Source organism: Dermacentor silvarum, chromosome 10 (genome assembly GCF_013339745.2).
Source record: "Dermacentor silvarum isolate Dsil-2018 chromosome 10, BIME_Dsil_1.4, whole genome shotgun sequence".
NCBI classification, from domain to species: Eukaryota; Metazoa; Arthropoda; class Arachnida; order Ixodida; family Ixodidae; genus Dermacentor; species Dermacentor silvarum.
The window spans coordinates 72,987,710-73,011,148 of record NC_051163.1 but is presented as its reverse complement, the minus strand read 5'-3'; positions in this window follow the sequence as shown (position 1 = coordinate 73,011,148).

The following is a 23,439-nucleotide window of genomic DNA, read 5'->3' as shown; positions in this document are numbered from 1 at the left end:
CATCTCAGTACCTCATTTTCTGACGTTCTCGACTACACTCTTCTCTCTTGACATATCCGCATTGTGCATTACATGGCTGGCCGATTCCATTTCTTCTGATTACTGTAAATAGCACATCGGCTATGCCAATTCATTTTAAATTAAATGCACTTCACCGTCTTAACTTTTCATCTAAGATATTTTTCGCGGATCACTTGTTGCAGATCCTTTATATTGTTACGCGAACGAAGGACTAAGTACAGGAGACTATTTACAAGTATATTTACGAATGATAGCTGCAGCGCTGGCCAGATCAGCCGATAGCTCGAGAGCCCAGAGCAGTTCGTCTTCTTCGTCTAGGCGCCCGCGCGCCTCGTTCAAACAACCAAATACCACACGCGTGTAGCATAATCCCCCGGCGGCAGAAGCGACGTCCCGGAGCGTCTAAATGTCATCACTGGGAGGGTGATACTGTTTCAGTCGGGTAACGTGCACGATATCACTGGACTGGGAAGCAGATGGGGCGTCAGAGGCGATCTCGTAGGTGACGGGAGTCACGGCACGAATCACTCGGTAGGGGCCTGTGTAACGAGACAGCAGTTTTTCTGACAGGCCGACCTGACGCGACGGAGACCATAGGAGCACCAAAGAACCAGGCGGGAAGTGCACGTCGCGGTGTCGCTGGTCGTACAAACGCCGTTGACTCTCTTGGGAGTTCAGAAGGCGGCCACGGGCAATTTCCCTTGCGTGGGCAGCGCGGGCGACGGCGTCAAGTGCATATTCACTGGTGGGTGCTGCGTGAACGGGGAGGCTTGTGTCGAGGGGCAGTGCTGGTTCTCGGCCGAACAGAAGGAAAAATGGCGAATAACCGGCTGTGTCGTGGCGCGAGGAATTATACGCAAAGGTGACAAACGGTAGAGCGAGGTCCCAGTCAGTTGGTCGGAAGACACATACTTCGCGAGCATGTCTGTGAGAGTGCGATTAAGACGCTCCGTGACATAGCCTCCTATATACTTTCTGTGCCCGCGCAATCACTCCGGGAGCGCCGTTCAACCTCCTCTCCTGACCTCCTCGCAGGTCGCCCGCTAGGGGCGCTGCTACCCCAGAATAGTTCGCTAGCCGCCGTGCATGGTTAAAGGCGGTAAAAATTGCGTGTGCGCGTTTCCATTAGTGTCAAATCGAGACAATATTAATTTGGCTCGCCTGCCGACGGTTCACTGGTTTGCTGAGAGATCACCTTTCTGCAGCAGTCCACGACTGGAAAAAAAAAACACCGCATATCCACGGGGTGAATGATGATGAGTGGGCGAAGCTCCGGAGGGAATCATCGGTAAACCGTGAATCTTCCGTGTAATTCACCCAGTCGCGCCGCACTAAATCGAACGATTGACTTCCACCAATGACACGCGCCATATGTGACGTCATTCTTATTTTATAACAGCGCCCTTCATTATAATTTCACCATCTCCCGCTTAAGGGGACGCTAGCACAAACGCGTTAGAAACGTAGTAGACGTGGCTACCTACTACTACTACATACTACAGAGGAGGGACAGACCCACACCCTAAGGAGCTTCGCCCCTAAAACTTGCCTTCTGCCTTCGATGGACGCGGTGAGCTGCGGTAGGGTATTGAAGGACTGTGGCTCTGGTGACACTGTCGGTGCCGCATTGAGAACGTCCAGCAGCAACGCAAATGAGAGCCTTCTGGCCGAAAAGAAGGCATCGTGGTCACGATTGAGTTGTGCTACTTTAGGTGGTTTGATAGGGCACTTTGCGAGTTTATACCCAGTGGTATGGCGTATTGTTGTGGACCTGGATGCACCTCGTACAGTAAGAGAAAGGTCCCGGGCATCTCATTTCATGAAATTCTGAGCGATGAAGAACTTCTAGAGAAGTGGCTCCAAGTTTGAATGCGTCAAACGTTGAATGCGTCAGATACTTGTTGAGAAAGATGCACTTTCGATTTCTTCTGACTAGAAAGCTCTGGTCTGACGCCATTGAATCGTTTTTTGGGTGGTTGAGGAGGTCAGCTGGAAGCAACGATCAGACAGACTCACGGGCAGTTTTGTGCGGAACAGAAAAGTCTCTGAAGACAGGCATTGCGTCAACATCGACAAACAGCAACGTGATGGACACGGAAGATAGCACATGCTCGTCGCTACGCCGGCAACTGAGCGTAAGCACTACGCCAGAACCATCCAAAAAATTTCCCGAAGATTCGAGAGCAGCGCTGTTCAACCACATTACCCGGCGCAAAGAAACGCTTCGTTCGCCAGAATGTGCAGCACTAGCGATGGTTGGCGGATACCTATCGAGAGCTGTTAAGCTGTTAATGAACGGGTGTTTTGCAAAGAATGCCTCAGTTTGTTATCATGCCCAAGCCCTCGGCGCCGTCAGATTCTCTGATTAGGCTTCAAGACAGAAGCCGTCTGCTGTATCAGTCAGACGAACTCGTAGTTGTGCTGAACTCTTTGCAAAAGTAGGTTGAAGTAGTGCTCGCTAAGCTAATAAATTTTAAGCAGCCGCTGAGGGAGACTGCCGTGAATGCTGCTCAAGTGCTGCGAGAGCGTGAACTATTTAATTTTTCAGTGCCTGAGCATCACGACAAGCTGTTTGAGATCATGGTGACAAAGTTCTTCCGCCCTCTATTCACTAATTTTGCGCTGAAGATAACAGACAAGAACGACATCGCAAAAGTTTTTTCACAGAAGCCCCGGGGCTGTCACGAAATCTCCACAAACTTTAAATCCAAATGATGGCAATAAAAGTTTTTGTTGTGCAGTTACTAGAGCCGACATTATTTTTTTCCACACTGACATACAAAACATATGTAATAATAAGCAGAAGGAAAATGAAGCTTCATAGTAGTACAGATGAGAGCTGTGCTTTTCCTTTTATCGTTCTTTTCTTTTGGAAGAAGCAATGCGCGGCGGCCTGTGTGCTTCTGTGTCGGCGTTAAACGCCGCAGATGTTGTAAAACAATAGAATCGGCACCGGTAAAAAAATACCGTGATATATAGTTATGCTACAGCGCACGCCGCCGTAGAGCGTCCGGTATTTCTATTCTGGGGTAGCACCGCCAACTGGTGGTGAGTGACGGCACTAGGCGCGACGACCGGTTCCCTGCGTTCTCGGCGCCGATGGGCAGGCATGAAGTATATAGGAGGCTATGTCCGTGAGGCCATTCGTTTGCGGATGGTATGACGTGGATAGCTTGTGCCTCGTGGCATAGGACTGCAGGATGTCCGCGATAACTTTCGACAGGAATGTTCGGCCACGGTCTGTGAGAAGTTGTCGCGGAGCTCCATGTAATAAAATCACGTCGCGTAGAAGAAAATCGGCAACATCTGTGGCACAGCTTGTAGGGAGCGCTCGGGTGATGGCGTAGCGCGTGGCGTAATCTGTGGCCACAGCGATCCACCTGTTCCCAGAGGTAGAAAGAGGAAAAGGACCAAGTAAATCTAAACCAACCCGAAAGAATGGTTCCGCGGGAATGTCAATTGGTTGAAGGTACCCAGCAGGGAGCGTCGAAGGTGTCTTGCGTCGCTGGCGTTTCTCACACGTAGCTACGTATCTTCGAACGGAGCGAGCAAGCCCTGGCCAAAAGAAGCGTCGGCGGATCCGGTCGTAGGTACGTGACACACCGAGGTGACCGGCAGTGGGGAGGTCGTGAAGCTCGTGGAGAACAGCCGAGCGAAGGTGTTTAGGGATCACAAGGAGTAATGCTGGGCCGTCGGGGTGAACGTTGTGGCGGTAGAATACGCCATCTTGAAGTGTGAATAAGCGAAGGGAGCTGTCGGCAAGTGACGATTCCAGGCGGTCAATGATGACACGCAAGGGCGGGTCACGGCGCTGCTCGTCGGCGACATGGACCAGTGGAAAAACAAAGAGAACGCAGGCGTCGGTGTCAGTATCAGACGTAGAGGTCGGGTCTTGGACTGGGTAGCGAGAGAGGCAATCTGCGTCCTGGTGTTCGCGTCCCGACTTGTACGTCACTGTGTAGGGATATTCTTGTAGTCGGAGAGCCCAACGACCGAGCCGGCCAGTAGGATCCTTGAGCGACGAAAGCCAACACAGCGCATGATGGCCTGTGATTACTGAGAAGGGCTTGCCATATAAATATGGGCGGAACTTTGAAACAGCCCAGACGAGAGCAAGACATTCGCGCTCGGTAATCGAATAGTGGCGCTCTGCAGTTGTCAGGAGCCGGCTAGCGTAGGCTATAACGCGGTCGTGTCCGTGTTGTCGTTGCGCTAAGACTGCGCCGATCCCATAACCACTGGCATTGGTTCGGACCTCTGTAGGTGCGGACGGGTCAAAGTGGGCCAAGATCGGTGGATTGGTCAGAATCGTGATAAGGCGTGAAAATGCGGCAGCCTGAGGGGAACCCCACGTAAAAGGCACATCTTTCTTCAGAAGTTCAGTGAGTGGTCGAGCGATTGCTGCGAAATCTTTCACAAACCGTCTGAAATAAGAGCACAGCCTCACAAAACTCCGGATGTCTTTGACAGACTGAGGTACAGGAAAAGCTGTTACTGCTCGAACCTTCTCCGGGTCGGGTTGTACTCCGGAAGCATCGACGAGATGGCCGAGCACTGTAATCTGTCGGCGCCCGAAGTGGCACTTCGATGAGTTTAATTGGAGCCCAGCCTTGCGGAAGACGTCAAGTATAGCTGCGACGCGCTCAAGGTGCGTCTCAAACGTAGGAGAAAACACAAGGACGTCGTCGAGGTAACAAAGGCAAGTTGACCATTTGAAACCTTGAAGCAGAGAGTCCATCATCCGTTCGAACGTGGCGGAGGCATTGCATAAACCAAACGGCATAACCTTAAATTGGTAGAGGCCATCTGGAGTGACGAAAGCGGTCTTTTCTTGGTCTTGCTCATCGACGGAAATCTGCCAATAACCAGATCGAAGGTCAATGGACGAAAAGTATTTGGCACCGTGAAGACAATCAAGAGCGTCGTCAATTCGTGGTAACGGGTAAACGTCCTTTTTAGCGATTCGGTTTAGGTGGCGGTAATCAACACAGAAGCGCCACGTGCCATCTTTCTTTTTGACGAGCACCACCGGCGACGCCCAAGGGCTCGACGAGGGCTCAACAATGCCTTTGGCGAGCATCTTGTTGACTTCCTGCTGAATAACTTGCCGCTCTGCCGTGGACACGCGATACGGTCGGCGATGAATGGGAACAGCATCACCAGTGTTTATGCGATGCTTAACAAGGGACGTCTGACCAAGTGGGCGATTGTCAGTGTCAAATATGTCGCGATAGGAGACCAAAGGCGATACAGGGCGGCTGCTTGGCCAGGGGCGAGGTCCGGAGCGACCATGGGACGTAATCGGCCGTCGAGGTTCAAGGCATCCTGCGGGTAATCAGGAGAATCTGGAGACGCGTCGGCTGCAAAAGCAGTGACGTGGTCGTCTGTCACTGACCGGAGCGTGGCCACCGCTATGCCTTCAGGTAACACTTGCTTCGTCAAGCCAAAATTGACAACGGGGAGACACATTCGATTAGCGGCAAGGGTAACGACGGAGTGTGGCACAGAGATGTCGCGCGCCACTAGGACATCACGAATAGGGGCGACGACATAGTCGCCATCAGGCACGGTTGCCGTTGAGGCCAATTCGACGAAGGTTAGGGCTTTTGGAGGTAACCGAACAAACGCTGTAGTGCATAGGGTGTGCGGTTGTTCGGGGCGAACGTCGGAAACAAGAGGAAGCTCGAGGCACAGCGTACCGGTGGAACAGTCGATGAGGGCAGAATGCGTCGTCAGAAAGTCGAGCCCGAAGATTAGGTCATGAGGGCAACTGGTCAGCACGGAGAACAGGACGGGAACTTGGCGGGCAGCAATTCCTACGCGAGCAGTGCACATACCACAGACGGCAACAGTGGCGCCATTGGCGACGCGTACGGCTCGAGTGACGGCAGGCGTAAGAACTTTTTTGAGGCGACGACATAGGTTAGCGCTCATTATAGACACTTGGTCTCCAGTATCAATCAATGCCGTCAACGGGACACCATCTACATCTACTTCAATTAGGTTCGTGTTCGTGAGGAGCGTCAACGGAGGATTTGGACAGGACGAACGTGATGCAGCACTACCTCCACGAGCTGCATGGCGTAGTTTTCCGTCCGGGAGGGTCCATAATGGGTCGGCGACGAATAGCGGCGCGGCTGGGGCGACGGGGACCGACGGCGCTGAGGTGACGGCGAGCGAGTGGGACGACTGTCATCGACGGATACGTGAGAGCTCGAAGGCATACGGCGAGGCGAGTAGCGGCGAGGGTCGGCATATGGGCGAGGAGACGGCGAAAAGTAGCTCGAATATGGCGATGACCAGGAGGTGCGGCAGTGGCGAGCGACGTGGTTAATGCGGTGGCAACGAAAGCAAATGGGCTCGTCGTCCGGAGTTCTCCATTCTGTAGGGTTGCGGTATCTGGAATACAGATCGCTGCGAGGCGCAGCTGTCGGCACCAGTTGGGCGTCAGGTCGGGAGATGGAGCAGGCAGCAGGAAAACCGAGGTTGGCAAACTCTTGCCGCACAACCTCCTGAATGAGGGAGATCGCTGGGGCTGGTTGGTCAATGGTGGGGTCTAGTGGGCGCGGATGGAACGTGGCAGGACTGGCAGCCTCGATCTCACGGCGAACAATACGCGTGACGGTCTCATTGGAGGGGGGCGAAGCGGTAATGGCGACGCAGGACGACGTCGCAGCTGTGTTAGGGAGCCGGGAGAATTGTGGAATGACGCGGCGGCTTTTGGCGAGCTCAAAGCGGCGGCATTCCTTGACAATGACGTCGATGGTAGACACATTGTTGAAGATCAACAAGTTGAACGCATCGTCCGCGATCCCTTTGAGAACGTGGCCAACCTTGTCAACTTCGACCATGTTCTCGTCGACTTTCCGGCAAAGAGCTAGCACGTCTTGTATGTACGAGACATACGATTCAGTGGAAGACTGAACTCGAGTAGCAAGCTCTTTCCTTGCAGCCTGCTGCCGACCGGTCGGATTTCCAAAGAGGTCGCGGAGCTTCTCCTTGAAAGCGTCCCAGCTAGAGATCTCCTCCTCGTGTGTCCGGAACCAGACACGAGGTGTTCCGCCCAAGTAGAAGAGGACATTAGCTAGCATTATGGTAGGGTCCCAGTGGTTGTTGCGGCTAACAAGCTCATACATGCGTAGCCAGTCATCAACGTCGACATTATCTTGGCCGGAGAATATGCCAGGATCGCGGGGAGTGGCTACCGTGACGTACGTTGTGGTTGGAGTTGCAGTAGCAGCAGCAGACGAGGTGTCACCGGGAGCCATGGCGGAAAGCTGGACGGTGCGGCCGCTGCGGAGCTCCGTGGCGAGGACGGGGAACGGCACGCTCCGCCAAAATGTTACGCGAACGAAGGACTAAGTACGGGAGACTATTTACAAGTATATTTACAAATGATAGCTGCAGCGCTGGCCAGATCAGCCGATAGCTCGAGAGCCCAGAGCAGTTCGTCTTCTTCGTCTAGGCGCCCGCGCGCCTCGTTCAAACAACCAAATACCACACGCGTGTAGCAATATTATCAAGCTTCTTACACTCCGAAGTTTCTGCCCTAAATATTAGTGCCAGTAGAAGGCAACTATGTACACATTTCAAGAATAGTAACAAGCTGTGTAATCATGACTGTACAATCATGCACTTTGCATGACAGTGTCCTCTGCAAACTTCATGTTGCTAAGATGTTGGTCAGTGATACTCACTCCTAATCATCCCTATCAAAAAGCTTGAATACTTCCTTCTAAGCATGCACTGAAAGCCTTGCCGAAATCGCATCTCCTTGCTTGAGCCCCTTCTTCGTAGACATATTCCGTTTCTTGCAATGAATTCAGGTATATTATAGTTGTAATACCTTTACAGATATTTGCTAAATTATTTGCATATGCTTCCAGTACAACTTGGCTATGCAAATAATGCTTAACTGCTGGGATTTCCTGTGAATTGAACGATTTTTTTCTAATATGTAAATGTCAAATAGAGTCTTGTTATACTCCACAAATTTTCCAATTCCTTAATTGACGAAAGAATTCTACAATTGCTGATACACCTGCTGTGTGCATAGTAAATGGTGTAAATACACATTATACTTGTGTTGTGCAACACTGTATTGTCAGAAGCATTACCTGAATTTGCATTGATGTCAGCTGCTTACTGGCCCAACTATAACTATTACTCTGGCCTTAAACAGAGATTCAGGATCCCTTAACAATATGAAAAAGAGTGCTATTGAAATGCCTCAGATTCTTAGTATGAGTGTAATGTACTTTGTTCCTGCAGAGAATGTCAGCAATCTAACAAACTCACCCAACTTCACCGTCTGCTCTGTCTCTGCGCAAGTCCGCCGCCACGCTTCACAACTCCCTGCACTGCTTTCGACATCTGTAGTGCCAGCACAGTATATTTATGCATACGTAAGAGACAGAAACTAGTATTTCCACCCAGGATCATGGATTTAAGAATGTGTGAGTTTTAAATTTCTTACTGCAACAAAGAACCCCAGCAATCCATTGAACTCGCCCGACTTCAGTGCCTGCTGCGTCTCTGCGGAAGTCCACTGCCATGCTGCACAACTCCCACTGTTGCCTTCGACATCTGTAGTTCCTGCAGAGTATATTTATGCACACATTAGAGACTGAAACGAGTCTTTCCAACCCAGGATCAAGAATTTAAAAACATGCGAGCTTTAAATCTCTTACTCAACAGAGAACACCAGAAATGCATTGAGCTCACCGAATTCCCCTGCCTAGTCTGCCTCTGCACAAGTCCGCCACCACGCTGCAAAACTCCTAGTGCTGCTTTCGACCACTGTAGTGCCTGCACAGTATATTTATGCGCACGTAAGAGATCGAAAGTCGTCTTGCCACCCAGAATCAGCAACTAAGAAAACTTCCATACAAAAGCCTAAAGACGTGAATTACAATTACCTCCTGCAAATAGTGCAGTCGTTCAAATGAACTCATTTAAATCCTCTGCCTATTGTAGTGTTGCTGCGTGTCACAGCCATGTTATAGAAGTGCTGCTGCTGGGGACTTTTGCATCTTAGTATTTTTGAACACAATATGAAACAATCAAAATAACCACCCCTTCCACCCCATGAAGATGGGCGAACAGCGAAGCAGTGTTAGTTACAACGAGTGTTACATGTGCATGTGTTGCACGTGATGCAATTGCGTAAACAAAAGTAAACGCACATCTACAACAGGAAGTTATATTGAAAGGATGCGAGGCGAGAAGAGGCAACGATTTCCGACGCTACTCGACGAGTGTCCAGTTCTCTGGTCGAAACCTGCCGAGTCGCGGCCAGCGACATCGGCTGGTATCTAGGACACCGCGCGCGTTCGGCGCGAACGCGGGAAAACACAGACGGCGTCGGCAGCAGCTCTCGTGTTGCGCGTCATGCGAAAGGGCGCGCCGCACAGAAACACCATCTCTTATCATCTCTCATTGGTCGCCTCCTCCCCCAGCGCGTGCCCTCTCATTGGTTGCCGCCTCCCCAGCACGCCTCTCTTCCTCTACTGGTCACGTGACCTGCCCTCCCCCGGCGCGGCTCTGATCCTCTCCTGTTGACGTGACCTGAGTGACGCGGGACAGACGGCGAAATGGTCGACTCAGAACAGCTTGGTTGTTAAAAATTGTTGGCTCTCCCGTAATCGAGAGCTGATTTAAGCATGAAATGGCTACGATATGGCGTCTTTTGCTGCCTGCGGTACCGCCACCTTCAATCGCGCTTCTTCTAGCCACAGCCTAACGCGCTCAGCTTCTGCCGCTACCTTGTCTTCTTGTCGCATCGAAGTGGTCGGCTGCGAATGTGCGGCCTTAGGTCCACTGTATCTGCCTTGTGAACGTCGCTAAGAAATGACAAATAAAACTAGAAGTTACAGCTTGAGTGATATAGTGAAAAACATTAGAAAGAACGCGGAAGCAATATTTTGTGTAACTTACTTGGAGAGTAAATACCGTATATAATGTGGCCCTGTACAGAGGATTGGGGGCCAGACACCGCGTTTTGTAGTTTTGACTGGTTGCCCGGATGATCTCGTTTTGAGTGCCCGGGTGTTTTCCTTTGAGTGCCCAGATATTCTCGTTTAAATGCCCGGATAACAGCTTTGGCTTTTGGCTCAAGGTCACTTGAAGTTCGCCGACAACGGGAGTTAAAGGCATTTCAAGCTTAAAACTGTACCCAGATGTTTCACTTGATAATGGTGTTCAGGCCAACTAGTTGTCCCCGCTAAAGCGATACAGGCTAGACAGTAGCAAGCAAAATCACAGGAAAACAAATGTATGTCATGTGAATCTAATTATGGTTGATAAGTTCTTTATAGCTGCTGCGCCCAGTACTGTTGGTAGGGCATCATGTCGTAGAATACGATATGGTAAATATGCAGCAGTGAAATGCCGCGAGCAAACGACCCTCTGCTGTAGTTCCCACGGTGCCTTGCTTTGCAGATCGCTGTTTCTGTAGAACTGCACCCAATAATTGCACCTGCATGTGGCATGGTAATTATTTTGCTTGTCTTTGAGGGACATATTTTTCTTGATAAACAGCAATGCAAGGAAGGCAAGAAGTGATTGCTACTAAAAGATTTTACCTGCCTTGTGATCCAGTAGAAAAGCCACTTCCTCTGCCCACATGGTGTTAGCGTAGCACACCGAAGACAGACGAAAGGGGAGTGAAGGCGACAGTGCTTCGCCAGGGGGGCTTCCAGTTCACACTGAAATGGCACATGTCTCGATGGTGGTTCAGTTGGTAATAATCGCGCAGTGGACTGACAGGTTCCCACTGCACTGATGGTGTTGCTCAGCACGCCGAAGACGCATGAAACATTTGTCCCCGTTGTGCTACTAGGCTCACACAATATGAACTAAGCCGTTCGACAGCCACATCGAGTAGTGCGACGATGTTACGGTGTTTTGCGCCTTCAAATGTCAACAGTTCGAGCTCCAGGGCCAGTTCGAGGTCCCGGAGTGAGTCAACCGGACGCCGAGGGATCGCCGAGAAAAAGGTGGGCTGGACCAACAGGTCTCCCGTCGCTCGAACCAGCGACACTGAATTCCCACCCCTCCCCCCCTCTCAACCCCTTAACTCACAAACGAATCCGCAAAAGGACAGCAGCGAAGTGACAGAGCTTAAGAGGATCATAGAGCGCCAAAACGCCCAGATCCAGGAGCAGAACGCCCAAATACGGGCTCTTATGAATAAGATTGAAACGCTGGCGAGTAACGGCAGCTCGGCAAATACAAGACCCCAAAACAACACCACGGCAGCAAACAACGCCGGAGGCTTGCGCAAGGTGCCGCGGAGGGACCCCCCCTCGCTCCGCCTAGGGCGGACGGCGGGAGAGGCTGGGGCCGCGCAACGTGCACCAAATAATCAAGAGGCGATGGACGCCGATGAGAGCTCCGCGAGCGGAGAGAACGCGGCGACCTCAGAGACCGTGACCACGGCAACGACACAGATCCCGCGAGAAGGAGAGCTAACGGCCATTTTGGCCGCAATCTCCCAAATTAACGAAAGGCTAGGCAAAATGGACGCCCGACTGGAAGCTGTCGAGAATCAGCTTAACACACCAGCGGTGAAGCACAAGCGCCTAGCGCTAAAAGTAGCCTCAACATCGTTGAGGAACCGTTTCACGTCACTGAAAAGGGAGCGGGCCGAAAGAGTCAAAGACGCCATCACAAAAAGGCGCAATCGACTCGAGACGTCCGGAAAGGATGATGCAGAACCCAAGTAAGAAGCACAAGAAGAAGACCGGGGGGAACACCACCGTTATTTACCAATGGAACTGCCGCGGGATTCGCAACAAAGAAGCGGAACTACTATTACGCATTGACGGGCAAGAAAACAAGCCTGATGTAATTGCTCTACAGGAAACAAACGGGAAACCAAGACTCCCGGGGTACGTCACTTACACTGACCCCACGGAGAACGGAACGGCGGTGCTCGTCCGCAGCAACGTGGCGGCAACTCAACATGTCACGGCACAGGGTGGCTGCGAGCACACGCTGGTCGAAATTCATGCAAGAGAAATTGGCAGCTCGGGCAATCTATTCGTAATGAGCGCGTACGCCGGCCGTCACAACGGCAGTACGAATTTGACCGCATCGTTAGCCACGCGAAAGGGTTGGCGGGGACCAGGCCGCTCCTGATCCGCGGCGACTTTAACGCCCCTCACACAACGTGGGGCTATAAGTTCCAGTCCAAGAGAGGAAAAGCGTTGACCAAAGCAATGGAGGATCACGAGATGGCCCTCCTGAACGAGCCGGACGTAACCACCAGAAGAGGCAACAGTGCCGCGAGGGACACTACGCCAGACCTGTCGTGGTTATCGGGCACACTAGACGTCTCCTGGAGATGCGAAGACGTGGACCTGGGGTCTGACCACAGCGTAATCAGCATCACGATTCGAGGCTCCCGATATCGGGCTGTGCTGGGGAGGGCGCGGATCACGGATTGGGACAAGATGAGAAAGTTTACCCAAGAACAAGAAGAGGCGTCCGAGGAAGAATTGGGGCAAGCTGATGATGGGCAAGCCAACACAGCAGATTAGGATTCTCGGCCTATTGCTTCAAAGCGACGGGAAGGCACACGCCGCCGTCACAAAGATCAAAACTGCAACCGAACAAGTACTCAGTATGCTTCGGAGGGTGTCTAACAGAAACCGAGGCCTTAAAGAGGACGATGCCATGCGCTTGGTACGCGCGTTCGTCGTGTCGCGGGTTACCTACTCCGCCCCGTATCTCCAGCTGACGAAGGCGAATAGGGACACTCTAAACACGATGCTTCGTAAGGCAACGAAGCAAGCACTGGGCATGCCCATATACTCGTCCACGCAAAGACTGCTAGACATGGGCGCCCACAACACGGTGGAGGAGCTCATCGAAGCCCAACTCTCTAATCAGAGAATCCGGCTCAGTCACACGGAAAACGGACGAGCCGTCCTACGCAAGATAGGATGGCAGATCGAGCCAGTACCCCTCAAGGTGGCGCTTCCGGAAGAGTGGAAGACGACCATTCACACCAAACCTCTTCCTCGGAACATGACGCCAGGCAAGGACGACGAGAGGCGCACCGCGCGGGCTAAAGCCATGGCCCGGAAGCTGGAAGAGAACCCCAGGGTCCTCTACGCGGACGCCTCGCTCCGAAAACACAGTGACCGAGCAGCGGTGGTGGTTACCTCAAAAGACAGGCTGATCGTCAGCGCGTCCCTGAAGACAACGGACCCCGCAGTTGCCGAAGAAGCTGCCGTGGCCCTCGCACTCACACAGCCGAGCGTGGACACCGTGGTCACCGACTCAAAGACAGCCTACGGAAGCTTCCGCAGGGGGGTAATCTCCTCCGCGGCCCGAGCCATTCTATCCAAGTGCAAGCCTCCGGGAAGAGCCATAGAGCTCGTGTGGGTCCCGGCTCACTCGCAGGTAGCAGGCAACACCATCGCTGACTACCATGCCCGAGAAATGTCAATCCGGGCAGAGCACGAGCCGGAAGAGCTACCGCACCCGGTTACCAGCTTTCGGGACATTACCCGGATGTACCGAGAGGAAAGGTGCAAACTGCCAGAACCGCACCCCAAACTCACCAGGCAACAACAGACCATCCTGCGTCGAGCGCAGGCGGGATCGCTTGCGCATCCCGTACTGATGAACCGCATGTACCCCGCGGAACATGATACGCTCTGTCCTTTTTGCAAAAGGGAAAAGGGCACCCTGCCGCATATCTTGGCCGAGTGCACAGAACTCAAGACCCCCCCTCCTACCCTTCCCGCCAACACCCCCAATCCCCAACCCCTTGAGCGATGGGAGACCTTGTTATCCAGCCCCGCCCTACCGATTCAGCTCGCACTGACGGACAGGGGCCAGGAGCTGCTGGGAACATATGGGTCCCGTAACTAGGGAACCACCCCGTCTGGTACCTGTGGGCACCACCAATATATTTTGGGCCTAATAAATGTTTATTCATCATCATCAAATGTCATGACAGAACACATATAAGTGAAAATTGTAGAGTTTCTGCAGGTATTAGGACGTTCGGTCTGCACAATGCATGATTACAGTCCCTCATTGAGAGGCATACTGGCATGCGCTTATACAAAAACATCATGAGAAATGGTAATGTTGTCGCGATACACAAAGCTCAGGGGCTGTATTATAGAAGCGCCGCGCGGTACTCGGGAGAAGATACCAGAGAGGCGCCAGCAACAAAAATGTCTTCTTCTCTTGAACCCTTACAGAATCTCGAGCAGCCCGGTCGTCTTCTTTGTCGGCGCCAGGGCGCACTGGTGCACGAAAACCGACGTGGCAATATTAAACTACAAATTATGGACAAGCCAACCATTAAGAGGGCTTATGAGAGAGAAAAAAAATGAAAGTGCGCGGCGTATCTCGCCTGACATTGAGTAGGAACCGCGCACACGTGCTAGAAAGACGTTTGGCTACGTGATGAACAGATTAAGACAAGACCGTACCGGACACCCATACTTGTACAGTCGACGAGAACATAACCATTATGGTCGACACTCATCCTCATTCACCTGGCAGCGTCGACAGGAAAACGGTGTAGTGCGACGCCAACTATCCCGTCATGAGACGGGCAGAGAAGTACAGAGCATTGCTTCTTCACGTGCTGCATGCTCGTCCAACCCTAGCAATTCCGGACATCGCCTTTAGTTCACAGCTTTTACACCACGTGGCGTACGGACCTTTAAGATTCAAAATTCGAAAAGAAAAAAAAGGACCACGCCAACAGCTTTCACCGTCGAGCATGGACGAGCGCGAATCAGGAACGGCTGATCTGATAACCGCCGCGCATATAAGACGAGCGGCCAGCTAGTCTACTGTGAATCAGCAGTTTTGCTGCTATTGATGGGCGTTTAGAGGCTCAGCCCCGCTTCGAGAAAGCGGGTGCAGAATCTTGAAAGAGCGGCCTCCGGCCCTCCCCCCCCCCCCTTCCGGCCATCTTTTCCTCGTCCAACTTTTTGTCCGATCGAATCAAAAAAGCGAAAATGCCCTTTTGTCGCTTCATTTCTCGAAAGCTGATTCTAAAATAATAATGTAAGCTTGCTAAATGGTCGCGATGGGCGCATGTTTCAGGATATGCAGTCGCATGATTGACACCCTTAATACCCGCCGTGGTTGCTCAGTGGCTATGGTGTAGGGCTGCTGAGCACGAGGTCGCGGGATCAAATCCCGGCCACGGCGGCCGCATTTCCATGGGGGCGAAATGCGAAAACACCCGTGTACTTAGATTTAGGTGCACGTTAAAGAACCCCAGGTGGTCCAAATTTCCGGAGTCCCCCACTACGGCGTGCCTCATAATCATAACTGGTTTTGGCACGTAAAACCCCATAATTTTTTTTACACCCTTAATCTCGGTTGGCCTCAGCTAACGAGTCCATTTGCGCATTTGCGTGCAGGTGCCTGGTCGAGTTATGTTGACTGCCACGGAATTTCTGTTTTTCGAAGGCGAAAGCCTTAGGTGCTTGGCTATATTTTCGGTGCCATTGGCAGTGACCTCGGCGAAACCGCGCCGTAACGAAAATGGCCGACGCCGCAAAGAGTAAAATCACGTCAACAAATGCTCGGATTGACGTCAGTTTTCTCAGGGAGGTTCCTGTGAACAAAGTAAATTAGTGGCTTCGTAAAGAAATTTGCTACATTTCAGCCGAACACCTTTTCTAATCTCTTGGTAAGCGACGGGTGTAAATGCAGAAAATCATCTGTAACTGGTCAGTGTTCAAAGACCTGCTTCACTGCACAGTGGCATAACCAGAAATTTTGTTCAGATAGTGGGGGGCTCACGTTGCAGCGCGGCCTCCTTCTTAGAGAATTTGTCGAGGGATCAAATACATCAATGATAACTGCATTGCCATTGCCAATGTCATTGTATATTAGAGGCTGCAAACAAACTACTGAATGCTACCCACTGTCAAGTAAAATATGCATTTTTTCATAAAAGAATATATTCGTATGTCCCAAAAATTGTGGCAGAAATAACTGATATCAATGCTTCCGCGTTTTTTTTTTGTCTATTCAATTAGTAAAGAAAATATCACACGAACCAGCAAAGCAGTGCATACAGCTGGTGTGAAAAAAGTAAAGGCCATGACAAGAACAAGTTGAGCACAAATATCTTGATAAATCCTTGTCATTAAAGAACCTTCTTTCTTCGCGAGCAGAAGTTTGGAGACCATGGCATCAGCAAAAAATTTAAATATATTCAAGCGCAGCTGCACGGCCCCGAATTGGCTTAATACGTTGTATTGGTCCATCACGCGCACGTAGGCTTGCGCTCTTGATTTCAGCCGGAATGCCCAGGCTGCGAAGGAAAAAAAAATAAAATCGTGGCAGCAGAGAGGCTCGGCCTTTCTGTACCGACGTGGGAACGGCCCGCTACGTGCTGACGCGCGTTCCCAGGGACCGTAATAAAGTTTTATCATACCATCATACCATACCTTTGGTCCACAATCTTTTGCTCGTGACTGTACATATGCAACCGCCAGAGAAAAACCTCAATAACGCTGTCCTTCGTTGCAACAGATTGCGCATGAGCAGTTGTTACCGGTCGTGTATTGTAATTACACCGATAATATAGTCGCAACAGTGAGTACATATAAGAAGCAGGAGTTCTGCAAGATGTACATTAGAAATGCGAAAATAGAATGGAATATATAAGTGCGAAGATACAAGTTGATAAAGGGCACAAAAGTGTCACTGGTAACAAAATGCACTGTTTGTATACACAAAGCCTCGCAACAAGATGTTTAAATATATGCATAAGTATCCAATAAATCCACGTATTTAAGCAAGCGTCACTGTATGTAATGCGTCAAACAAGACAAATAGACATGTTGCGCAGTCATACATAGTAGTAGCTTTACGTATAGAAAGACAGACGATCCAAGCAAGAACAAAACTATGATCGCAGAAATCGTGATATGTTCCGGAAGGACCGCCTGTTGGGCTAGTTGGTCTAACATAGTTACTTTCAGTTTGGCAGAACAGTTTGGTTCTCCTAGAAGCTGACAAGGAAGGTGGATTTGTTGTGATGCCGAAAGGCATGTTCAATGAAAAAGCCCAAGTGGCAGTGGACAAGAACTTTGTAGCTGTTTAAAAAAGTGCAGTGAGGGTTTAGACTAAGTTCATCAAATTTTGTAAGGACTTGGAAGTGAACGCTCTTGCTAGTGCTATTAGAAATAGTAAGGGGAACAGTCTGAAGGTTTTCTTTTCTGTAAAAATACATAAGGTCCGTTTCAGAACCATTGTGAGCAAAGGGGGGGGGGGGGGGGCTTGGCAAAACAATGTTAGTCAGTTTTTACTGAAGAGCCTTAACTGACTCACGGTTGTTGATCCTTTCCGCGTGAGGAAATCTAAAGAAGTCACTGAATATGTGACACACAACGAGAGTATCGATTATGGTTTGTCTGTCGACGTTGAGGACTTGTTTTATTCAGTACCTGAAGATAAGCTTTTAGTTGCCTTAGGAAGTGCATTTAACAGAGTGGCGAATGCGATTTCCAAAACTCCGCTTGCTTGTCGGTTCATAATTTAACGCTTTTAGAATGTTATCTTAGTGTAACATTTAGTGTTTTTAACGAGCAGCCTTTTCTGCAACGTATAGGAGTGTGCATAGGGTCTTGCGTGGCTCCGATTCTATGCGACATATCTTTAGCTGATATTGACAGTGCGCTTAATTTGGCTTTTATTTGGGGGAAGGTATTCAAAGTGTTTCGGTACGTCGATGACTTTTTAACTCTTTTAAAGAAAGAGGACGGTTTCCCTGCCCCTGGGAGTATTTTAGACGTTTTTATTCAAGCTGGGCATGCAGGGTTTGAGTTTCACTCATGAATTGCTTGGAACTGAGGGGTTACAATTCCTGGATCTCAGGCTGAAATTTAGTGTAGGCCATGTTCGCTGAGAGTACCTCCCACGGGTTAAGAAGTGTCCCCTGCCTTTTGAGTCTGCCCACCCTAATATAGTAAAAAGGGGCATCACATTACAATGTCTGGATGCTGCGCTCCGTAAGTCATGCCAGCATTCAATGCAGCATAGTTTTGACAATCAGATTGGTCGCCTTTTAGCAGCGGGATTCACTGAGTTGCTTGTTGTTGCGGTGGCCGAGTCTATCCTGCAGAGGGTAAAGAACAGAGCTGGAGCGGAAAGGGCTGAGACCCAGCGATGGATGGCGAGACCCGTAGTCATGCTTTATATGCATCAGGTCTCGCACAACCTGAAGAAGGTCGCGAACAGGCATCGTATTCCTGTGGTCTTCACGGATCCTAATAAGCTATCCAGGCTCTGCCCTCGAATTTGCGGGGACAGGAAAGGAGGTTGCCAAACCAGCCATGATAGCCGCTTCGTGGGGTGTGCGACCGCAGTGGTATACTCCGTCCCCTTGTTGTGTGGGAAGGTGTACATCGGCCAAACCGAACGGTGCATAAACAACCGGCTCAGGGAGCATGCGCTAAAAGTTAAGAAAAAAGAGGACAAGTATGCACATTTGGTTGCCCACATCATTACGTGTGGTTGCGAGGCACGATTTTATGAGACCACTATCTTAGGCAAATCAACAAACTACACGGCTCGAGTGGCTCTAGAAGCATTCTACATCCACAAGAACTCAGATATTTGTATAAGCGAAGCGCCAATTCTTTTGTCCAGTGCCGAACTGAACTATTTGAACTCTGTTGCCCGAGGCAGAAAGTACTGTTAACTTTTTTAGATTTCTTTTTATCACCTCGCATGGGAAAGGGACGTGACACTGGTGTACGTGGTTCACCTTATAAATCGGAGGGTTTGTTGAATGAAATAAATGGTTGGTAGTAGCGCTCGTCCGCGTCTGTCGTGTCTTCGTGTGTGTTGTGCGTACTTTTTTGCGCTATGTTTGAAAGTAACTCGTGATATGTACTTGGGTCATGCGACGGTTGCGACAGCACCATATGGGTAGATAATAGAGGAATAATGCAGAAATCAGTACGAAAATGTGTAATATAACTGCCTGCAGAGCGGCGACAAATTTTCTGCACCCAAAATAAAGAAGGGTATTGCTTCCGCTCAAAAAAGAAGTAAAAGCGGCTAGCTAAAAAGGAAAGAAAAGACCAAACGAAAGCCACAGATGATGCGGCAAGTTAAACTACCGAATATCCGAGTGTGTTTGTTGGGAAACGCCGCGAGGGCCGGGCTTTCAATAAACAAGATCGGTAAAAATTGGTTATGGATGTCCTCGCAATTTTCGTTTTCACACGATAATTTTGATCATGATGCAAACTGTTAGAATAAACAGCGAAAATTTCTGCGGTTTTAGAAACTTATGAACAGTCATACGTTTTCATAATTACGAGTTTATGGACCTGAAGGAACAGAACTTTTACTTGCATTGATTTTTGCCGCTTCGCTATCTAAAGGACAAACTTCACTCGGCGGGGATGTTTAGTGAAGCGGTCAATGACTTCGGACACGTTGATGCCGACGTCTCTGTGGACGTATATAAGCGCCTGCCTAACCATGTGTTCCTCAGACATTGTAAAGCGCAAGTAGTTTTTTAGTAATCTCATGTTAAAAAAACACCGCATATCCACGGGGTGAATGATGATGAGTGGGCGAAGCTCCGGAGGGAATCATCGGTAAACCGTGAATCTTCCGTGTAATTCGCCCATTCTCGCCGCACTAAATCGAACGATTGACTTCCACCAATGACACGCGCTATATGTGACGTCATTCCTATTTTATAACAGCGCCCTTCATTATAATTGCACCAACATCCAGTGGGAAAGGCGGCAGCAATCGCGACAACATGCGCTTAAACGGTCCTTTCTGCATTTTGCAGCTGCTGCTTTCTGCAATCAGCATCTATGGAAACGTCGGCATCGCGGCATCTACGAAAATGCAGCCAGAACAAGATAACTACCGACAAACTTCTCCCGACTGCCAGCTGGGGGACCATGGCTGGATGACCGAATGCCATCAGCTAGGATATCTACGCCACGCCCACTCGGCAACGTCAGCTGACGTCCCGAAGGGGCTCCATAAAAGCAACCCGCACCACCATCTGATCTTCAGTGGGAAAGGCGGCAGCAATCGCGACAACATGCGCTTAAACGGTCCTTTCTGCATTTTGCAGCTGCTGCTTTCTGCAATCAGCATCGATGGAAACGTCGGCATCGCGGCATCTACGAAAATGCAGCCAGAACAAGATAACTACCGACAAACTTCTCCCGACTGCCAGCTGGGGGACCATGGCTGGATGACCGAATGCCATCAGCTAGGATATCTACGCCACGCCCACTCGGCAACGTCAGCTGACGTCCCGAAGGGGCTCCATAAAAGCAACCCGCACCACCGTCTGATCTTCAGTGGGAAAGGCGGCAGCAATCGCGACAACATGCGCTTAAACGGTCCTTTCTGCATTTTGCAGCTGCTGCTTTCTGCAATCAGCATCTATGGAAACGTCGGCATCGCGGCATCTACGAAAATGCAGCCAGAACAAGATAACTACCGACAAACTTCTCCCGACTGCCAGCTGGGGGACCATGGCTGGATGACCGAATGCCATCAGCTAGGATATCTACGCCACGCCCACTCGGCAACGTCAGCTGACGTCCCGAAGGGGCTCCATAAAAGCAACCCGCACCACCGTCTGATCTTCAGTGGGAAAGGCGGCAGCAATCGCGACAACATGCGCTTAAACGGTCCTTTCTGCATTTTGCAGCTGCTGCTTTCTGCAATCAGCATCTATGGAAACGTCGGCATCGCGGCATCTACGAAAATGCAGCCAGAACAAGATAACTACCGACAAACTTCTCCCGACTGCCAGCTGGGGGACCATGGCTGGATGACCGAATGCCATCAGCTAGGATATCTACGCCACGCCCACTCGGCAACGTCAGCTGACGTCCCGAAGGGGCTCCATAAAAGCAACCCGCACCACCGTCTGATCTTCAGTGGGAAAGGCGGCAGCAATCGCGACAACATGCGCTTAAACGGTCCTTTCTGCATTTTGCAGCTGCTGCTTTCTGCAATCAGCATCTATGGAAACGTCGGCATCGCGGCATCTACGAAAATGCAGCCAGAACAAGATAACTACCGACAAACTTCTCCCGACTGCCAGCTGGGGGACCATGGCTGGATGACCGAATGCCATCAGCTAGGATATCTACGCCACGCCCACTCGGCAACGTCAGCTGACGTCCCGAAGGGGCTCCATAAAAGCAACCCGCACCACCGTCTGATCTTCAGTGGGAAAGGCGGCAGCAATCGCGACAACATGCGCTTAAACGGTCCTTTCTGCATTTTGCAGGTAAGAGCAGACATTCCCTGCTATCGTAGTGATGATCGGTTTCTATTGCTGCTGCCTTTCCCACAAAGAGTGCGTAATTTGTTCATATCTGTGAAAGTGTTTCTTGCTAGACTACTGTTAGTAGCTGGCGACATTGAGGAAAATCCTGGGCCTATGGATGATGAACTGACTAACATTTTACAGAAACTGCAGGATGGCCAAAGTACTATTCTTAGTAAACTGGATGACATAGAAAAAAGGCAAACAAAGATGGAAACTCTAATGAGCGATGTTGGGACTAGGCTTGAATCCTTAGAAACTAGGGTGGAAAAACTTGAACATGCGGATCAACATGCTGCACAGTTTCAAAACAAAGTTCAAATGCAGTCCGAAAACGCAGAAGCATTGGCCAAAAAAATAGACGAACTGGAGAACCACAGCAGAAGAATGAATCTTGTCTTTTATGGCCTAGAGGATAGTAACCCGCATGAAAGCTGGGAAACATCAGAAAATACGATCAGGAATTTTTGCCGGGAAAAACTGCAAGTCACCATAGGACCAATCCAGAGAGCACATAGGATAGGGAGTCATTCCTTAAACCGCAACCGTCCCATTATCGCCAATTTCTTATCATATAAAGACACCGAGAAAGTGTTAAGCAATGGCAGGAAACTGAAAAACACTAACTACGGCATATCCAGAGACTTTTCGCCACGTGTGAGGGAAATCCGACGCAACCTGTGGTCCTTTGCAAAACCAAGGAAGAATAATGGAAAGGACAAAGTTTCACTTGTCCATGATAAGCTGATCATAAATGGTGAAGCCTATACTTGGGATAACGACGCCCAGACTGTAGCTAAAATAAACAAAAAGTGACCACAGGCTATGAAACCCAAAAACCGAGTGACAGAGTGCTCAGTTCTTTTACTAAACTGTCAGAGCATAAAAAATAAAATTGATGATTTTAACGGGCTACTGGGGGCACTGGATCCCGATATTGTTTTTGCGACCGAGTCATGGCTCGATGCGTCAATTAAGAATGGCGAAATTTTTCCTTCAAACTATGAAGTTTATAGAAACGACAGGAATCGTCGTGGCGGCGGAGTATTTCTAATGGTTAAGGAATCCTTGCACAGTACGGAAATTGACATTGCCGCCAATGAAACAGAATCGGTATGGTGTCGCTTGAGGACTTCAGATGGAGGTACCCTTGCTTTGGGTTCTTTCTATCGTCCACCTGGAGCCAGTGGTGAAATAGACAGCTTGTTAGACTCTATTCTGGCCACTCTTCCCGATGAACGCATCATCCTTGCAGGAGACTTTAACCTACCAAACATACAATGGGATGAACAGACACCACGAGTAGGAGCTTCCTCGCCAGTTTATGATGTAACTGTTAAATACGGCCTCGAGCAATACGTTTCTTTGCCTACACGCGGAAGCAACATCCTAGATTTGATATTCACTAATGACCCCAACATTGTGCAAAACGTGTGTGTCCTTCCTGGCATTAGCGACCACAACATGGTCACTGCTACCTTCACGCTTCCGCATCTAATTCCTACGAGCCACGAGATCAGAAAAGTATATATGTATAATAGAGCCAATTATAATGAAATTATAAATGGGTTAGAGGAAGCTCTGGATGATTATATTGTTAAATCCCAGGACGAAGACGTCGATACCCTCTGGACCATTTTTAAAAACATGCTATCCGCACTGACTGAAAAATACATTCCCTCTAAGTATGCGCAAGACAAGCGCAAAGTCGATAAGCCCTGGGTAAGCAGTGATGTGAAAAAGCTGATAAAAAAACGCTCTCGCTTATACCAGAAATATAAAAGAAACCCTACTGTTGTTCAGCCCCGTCTGGAGGAACTGGACGTGAAGTATAAAAGGGCTATAGCAATGGCAAAGGAGGATTACTTCTCTGGACTAGCAGAGGCTATAACAAAAAATGCAAAATCTTTCTGGAGCTATCTTAAAAGAACGCGTAAAGAAAAAACCGGTACCCCCAATATCTTGCATGAAGGAGTAGAATTAATAGACAATACAGAAAAAGCTAGCTGCTTTAGTGACTACTTTAAATCAGTTTTCTTGAAACCAAAGCGTTATTATACATTACCTACTCTTAAATACAACATGCAATGTTTAAT